Source organism: Triticum urartu, chromosome 3 (assembly GCF_003073215.2).
Source record: "Triticum urartu cultivar G1812 chromosome 3, Tu2.1, whole genome shotgun sequence".
Taxonomy (NCBI): Eukaryota; Viridiplantae; Streptophyta; class Magnoliopsida; order Poales; family Poaceae; genus Triticum; species Triticum urartu.
The window spans coordinates 466,261,814-466,269,012 of record NC_053024.1 but is presented as its reverse complement, the minus strand read 5'-3'; positions in this window follow the sequence as shown (position 1 = coordinate 466,269,012).

Here is a 7,199-nt window from a genome sequence, read left to right as displayed (position 1 = left end):
TGCCTGGCTCCTGTGCTTACCCCTACGTTCCCGATTATTCGGCTAGGTGGTAAAGGGAGCACCTCTGTGATTGTTACTGCCGGATCAGCCGGACGTGTACCTCACACTGGGTGAAGCCGAAAGCTAGCGTTCTTAAGAGAATATTCGGTCGGTGAACTAAAGATGATCTTTTTCTTTCTCTACGTGCCCCCAGGCGTTTTTCCTGCGTTTCTTTTCGCAGCATGGACATGCACTTTAGGGCATGCCCCCCAGGGAAAGGAACCCCTAACGGAACTATTCTCCCTGGAAGATGTTTCTTACTAACCTTGTAATATAACATAACTAGTCGGGCACTTGTCTGTTCATGCACTAATGACCCCTACGCCTGGTCTCCACGCATTCCCCGGTTCCTATATAACTGCATGGGAATTCGGACACACTCCGGACCGTCAGGCCCCAAGGTTGAAGCGAAAAGGTCGGCCATGACAAATGATCTACAATCCAGCTAGAAGGCATTATAAATGTCAATTCGATTACATAGTCATTTTGACTGATTGTATTCCTCTTCAATACCATCTAACAGGCTGTCTAATTTACAGTCCTGCTGGGAGTACTTTGCGGCCAACTCTACTTGGTCGTACACTAAGCTTATAGGGATCTCCTTCCCATCGGGCCCTATAGGACCGACCTCGGCCATGTGGTTGGGGTCAGCCTTTGAGTATCGCGTCTTCACCATGGCCCGGGCCTCCCTAGCGCCATGACGGCAGGCTGATATCTTCCACAATTGGAAGCGCCGCCGTGCTCCCTTTAGCTTCTCCGCAAGCTCTCCAATACCTTCGGGCATGGAGACGGATGGCCACAGGGCCTGGGCGACGCCTCGCATCGCCTGCTGAACTCGATCGAGCAGTTGCGAGAGCTCGGGAAGGTCACCCGTAGAACCGGGCATCTCCTCCGCCGGACGACCTGTTAACACACCTACAAACATTGCTCTGTCAGTCGACTTCCCCGCCGAACTTTCTTTCAAATGGTTCATTCAAGCACTTACTAAATATGCCGCGCCGAAGCTGCTGATTCTCCTTCACGGAGTCTGATAGCTGGGCACGAACATCTTTCAGCTCGACGCCCAGCCGGGTGTTAGCATCTTGGAGAACGTTCTTCTCCCCCATCACCTTTAATAGCACCCTCTCACCAGCCTTTAGCTGGCGTAGGAGATGTTGCTTTTCCGGATTCAATCCGGCGCCATCTGCAATTTTATTTGTCAGATTCGCACCAAAGTCGTGCTTCGCAAAATACTTATCTTTCGAAATGTATATTACCAGAGGGGGCCTCCTTAGGCTCCCCTGCCGCGGCTAGTGCGGCCTCCAGTTGGGCTTTGCACTCTTCCAGCTCCTGGGACAGTAGGGAATTCTTTTCTGTAAGAACCTGCATATCAAATGATCCTTAAACTAGTTATTCTAACTGTTTCAAGTCTCGGGGGCTACTGCTACATATATATTTACCAAAAAAATTTACTCGTATGTCTTTTATATATTGCTCCGTGGCTCTGGCTAGACCATTTTGAGCGGCATGGAGGTGCGCATCTCCCGAATTGAAGGCATCTAACGCCTCTTGGGAGAAGCAAGTGTCGCGAAGAATTATCCGGCGACGCCTGTGGTTCATGGCACTTTCCACCTCAGAGTTGGTGGCAGAAAACCCATCCGCATCCTCCGTCGGAGGAACGTCCGGCACGCGCCTTGCGTTCGCCTTCGCCCCCGGACCAGGCTTTGGAGCCTGGCTGGTGGAGGCGCGATTGGCAGCCTCTCCGGATATAGTCCGGCGAGGTCTCTTTGTCCTGAAGAGGGCGCGAGTGTCAAATGTGCCTCGAAGGTATAACAACTGGGATAGAGGGGCTCGCCATACCTTTGCGCTAATGCCTCGGTCCGGACTGCACCTCTTTTCTGCCCACGGGGCCCTGCGGCCCCTCGTTGGCTTGTCGCCGCAGGTTCGGCCTTCCGCCTCAACAACCTCCCCTGCAAAATTCGGTTGCAATCAGGAAATTGAACACGCATGGACGGACCCCTATCCGGGGTACTGGGACTTCGATCTCAGGTACCTGGGGCGTCGGGATTAGCCCTGGGTAATCGGCCGTAATGGCCACCAAGGTGTTTTCCTCGCTCAATTGATGGAACACTCCATCAATCAACTCCACAGATATGTCCGGATCCTCTTGAGAGGCCGGGTCGAGAGACCGTCCTGGGTCCTCGGGTTGTGGAGGCGGGCTGCTTATTTCCTTAACAGCCCGGCGCAGTTCCTGCATTGAGGTCATCAGACTAAGTATTTAACAATGGGAACACTAAACGGATGAGCAAGTAGATGCGACCACTTACCCAGCTTGGGGGATTGTGCATAGATAATCCACCCTGTGGGTTGACGCGGAGAAATTCCTCCTCTTCTCCCTTGTACAAAGTGGACAAGATCTTTAATAGAGCGGCAACTAAATCTGGCCCTTTACGGCCGTAGCGGGTGGCGTCGTCCTCCCCGTTGAAATCCCACATGGGGTGGCTTCTATACTGAAGTGGTTGCACCCCCCGCATGATGCATTCGGCCATAACTCCGATCATGGTTAGTCCGGAATGGGCCAACAATCTTATTCGGCCCATCAGGTAAACGATGTTCCTGTCACTTTCCCTTTGAGGGCTCCATGGACGCCAGCTTAGGCGCTTCTTTAAGGGAGCACTATCGAATTCTGGGAGGCCGATCCGGACAGGATCCGGGAGCAGGACGTCTTCTATATAGAACCATTCCGAGGGCCAATCTTCGGACGCCTTCTTTGGAGTTTCAGACAGATATCCGGTCCTGGCGATGCGCCATACTTCGGCTCCGCCCACTCGATATATTGACCCTTTCTTGGAACGGGGCACGAGGCAAAACAGCTCCTTCCACAGTACGAAATGAGCTTCAATACCCAAGAACAGCTCGCAAAGGGCTACAAAGCCCGCGATATGCAATACTGAGGCAGGCGTGAGATGATGTAGCTGGAGGCCGTAGAACTCCAGTAGCCCTTGGAGAAATGGGTGGATGGGAAATCCGAGCCCCCTTATTAAGTAAGGGACAAGGCACACCCGCTCTCCTTTGGATGGATTAGAGGCATTCTCTGCTTGCTCTCCGCCGTTGTAGACGGCAAGACCGGCTCGAACCGGGACCATATAGGCCGGGGGGAGAAATCCCTTGGTCTGGAGCGTCACTAGCTCGCTATGCGGAGTGGAACATCTCTCCCAATATCCAGGCTTAGGGCTGGAAGGGCGAGCGGAGGAGTTGCGGCGGGTGGCCATGGTGGAATGGACCTTTGTCGGATGCGCTCTGATGAACACTCGTGGAGGGGAGAAGGTGTGGATTGGATCTAAATCCTCGTCCCCTTAAATAGGGCAGCTCATTTACGCGGCTAGGGGTGTGAACAAAAAAACACTCAGACTTTTCATATTCGTTTGACATGTGGGAAACGGCCATTATTGGGCGTAGAAGCTAAGGAGCGCAACATCTACAAGAAACCGGACTTTATTCAAACAGGTACACGGAATTTGGAGGAGAACCCGCCTTGCAATGCTGAAGACAATCTGCGCGCCGGACTTATCGTCATTGAAGCCTGGTTCGAGGGCTACTGAGGGAGTCCTGGATTAGGGGGTGTTCGGATAGCCGAACTATACCTTCAAGCCGGACTCCTGGACTATGAAGATACAAGATTGAAGACTCCGTCCCGTGTCCGGAAGGGACTTTCCTTGGCGTGGAAGGCAAGCTTGGCGATACGGATGTTCAGATCTCCTACCATTGTAACCGACTCTATGTAACCCTAACCCTATCTGGTGTCTATATAAACTGGAGGGTTTTAGTCCGTAGGACAACATACACATCAACAATCATACCATAGGCTAGCTTCTAGGGTTTAGCCTCTCTGATCTCGTGGTAGATCTACTCTTGTACTACCCATATCATCAAAATTAATCAAGCAGGACGTAGGGTTTTACCTCCATCGAGAGGGCCCAAACCTGGGTAAAACTTCGTGTCCCTTGCCTCATGTTACCATCCGGCCTAGACGCATAGTTCGGGACCCCCTACCCGAGATCCGCCGGTTTTGACACCGACAAAGATTGTAAAAACGTTGAGATCGGCGTTTTCCAAAGAGTGCCTCTCTTGAGGAATGTTGCTGAGGATGGTCTCACTACTCTTAGCCACCTGCCGGAGTACCCAACATGCCTGAAGGCTATGTGTTGGTTCGGTATTCGGCGTTGTGTGTATCTGGCAAGGTTTATCGAGCAGGTCGTCGAGGACAGTTCTGTGTCCCGCAAAGGGCTTCGCTTTTTTGTCCATGGGATGATGACCGGGTACCCCATAGGGGTGCATCCTTTTTGTCCGTCCGGTGGGCTGCTTGAAGGCCGGAGGATCCCACCGAGCTGTTTGTGCCCTCTAGGTGCTTTCCATTGCACTAAACTTCTGGACGATGTGTGCCAGATCTAAAAAGTGCGGTATGCGGCGGCGGTTGAGGACATTAAGGATTCCCTCGTCAGTGCAATTGCGGCGAAATATTGAAATCGCGTCATTGTCACGGCAATCCTTGATCTTGTCTTTAACAAGGAGGAACCTGGCCCAAAAGTGGTGGATTGTTTCCTCAGGTTGCTGCCGCACATACATTAGTTTGCATACATCTGGAGGACCTGAGTTGTTTGGGGAATATTGTATGTGGTGGGTGGGCGGGCTAACATCTGAATCCTGACCCATTGTTGCATCCGAAATTTGAAGAATCTATGAAGTCTCCGGTCTAGGGTCCAGAGCGTCCTGGCGGTCTTCGGGCTCAATGCTCGGTTCTATGTTCGGAGGACATGAGGTCTCTTCCCGAGGATGGGTATCCGGCTCGTGCGACTCGGAAATCCGAACATAGTTTGTTCTCAACTTGGGGGAGAAGTATCATCGGCCTGTTCTTCCACGACCGCTACCGTATGGGTGATCAGCGGGGACCTGATTTCCTTCTGATCGGATTTAAGCCCAATCCGATCCTAATCTGTTGCTACTCCCAGGGCGGCGATGCAATCAAGTAGTTCGTTTAAAGACAAAATATCTGTTGGATCCATCTTTTCGGAGTGTTCGAGGCCGACATGAAGACGATGTTTAGTGATTTCGAGGGCCACCCTTGGCTTAAAGGCCGTATGGGTGCCCACGGTGAAACCGTCGAGCTGGAGGAGTTGTCCCGGAACTAGGTTTTCTCCTGAGGTGATGTTGTCGTTAATGATGAGGTGAGCCATCGATCCCACCGTCAATGGCACAGTGGAACTCTCAATGAAAGCACCAATGTCGGTGTCAAAACCGGTCGATCTCGGGTAGGGGGTCCCGAACTATGCGTCTGAGGATCGAAGGAAACTGGAGATAAGGGTGACACGCTGTTTACCCAGGTTCGGGCCCACTTAATGGAGGTAAAACCCTACGTCCTGCTTGATTGTATTTGATGAGTATAGGGGTTACAAGAATCGATCTACCTCGAGATCGTAATGGCTAAAGCCTAGATGTCTGGCCTATGTGATTTGCGATAGCCTCTACGGACTAAACCCTCTGATTTATATAGACACCGGAGGGGCCTAGGGTTGTACAGAGTCGGTTTACAAAGAAAGGAAACTACACATCCGGACGTCAAGCTTGCCATGCACGCAAAGGAGAGTCCCATCTGGACACAGGGGAAGGCCTCCTATCTTGTATCTTCACGGGCCATCAATCCGGCCCATGCTACACTGCCCGGACACCCGAGGACCCCATAATCCAGGACTCCCTCACCCATCAGCATTGAGTTTCGTCTCAAAGGCAATACCCTCTTTCCTAGGGTTTTTGTTGAGGATATTTTTTAAGCACATCACAAAGAGCCTGATGCCCTTTGAGGCTTTTTGTACATGCCTGTTACATACAATTCCTTCAACCCTGCATTCTCAATGATACTTGTGGTATCCTCAGATGAGGAATTTGTGACTACAGAGACAGTTGAAGAATTTGCAGCAATGGAAGCATTTGAACTTTCAGGTGAAGAATTAGCAGATTCACGTTCAATGCACTTCGAACATGGTGGAATGAATTCATCCTGAGCGGAACTGGCCTGTTGAGAAAGTAATGAATCATTTTCCTTCTGAAGATCTTCATAACTCACCCTTAGCTTTTCAAGATCTTGCTTTCTTTGAAGAAATTCATAAGAAAGTTTCTCATGATCAGCTAAGAGAGTGTTATGATGACTCTGAAGGTTATCAAACTTAGTCTAAAGTCTTTGAAGATTTTTAGTCAGAGTTTGAGTTCGATCCATTTCTTCACCCAACAGGTCATCGCTTTTGTCTAGCATATTTTGAACATTTTCCAAAGCTTTTTGTTGTTTAGTGCAATAGTAGCAAGCTTGGAATAGCTGGGTCCAAAATCATCATCAGATTCATCATCACTAGACTCGGATGAGGAACATTCGGTTACCTTTGCACATTTTGCCACGAGGCATGGTGCTGAAGATGATGGTTCGGGTTCGAAAGTCATCGTTTTGAGTGATTCCTTGAAATCATCAAACCAGGGATAATGACGAGTTCGATGACCTTCATAGACATCAGAGATTCGGTCCCAGATAAGCTTCGCATTGCAGAGATGCATAATGAGCCTGAATTGGTCTCTAGATAGGCAGGAGCAGATGATATCCTTCGCCATGATGTCAAGTCGAGTGTACTTGCAAATATCATCAGCATCCTCCATCTTGCATAGATCGGTAAGACCAATCTCAGTGACGGTCCGTAGCTTGTTGTTCATCGCCATGAGGCGCTTCCTCATCATGGTCTTCCACTTGGGATAATCATGACCGTCAAAGATGGGGCATGTCACTTTCTTCATTCCTACGGTCGACATAACTAAACTCTAGGTGGTTAAACCAAAATCACACAGAACAAGGGAGTACCTTGGTCTGATACCAATTGAAAGTGCATTATATCGATTAGAGGGGGTGAATAGGTGATTTTTACAAATTCGTCCCTGAGGGAATTCAACTTGAGGAATTTCCTAAGTCACGAACTACAAGAAGCGGAATAAGTACTCAGGTGCATGCATAACATAGCAATAGCATAGTCATCATGATGAAACAAAACATATACAGAGTACAGGTAGCGTGTAAATAGGATAAGCAGGCTCAAGACTAAGTGACTGAAGAAATAGGATTGAGGAAATTGAGAAAGTCTTCAGTC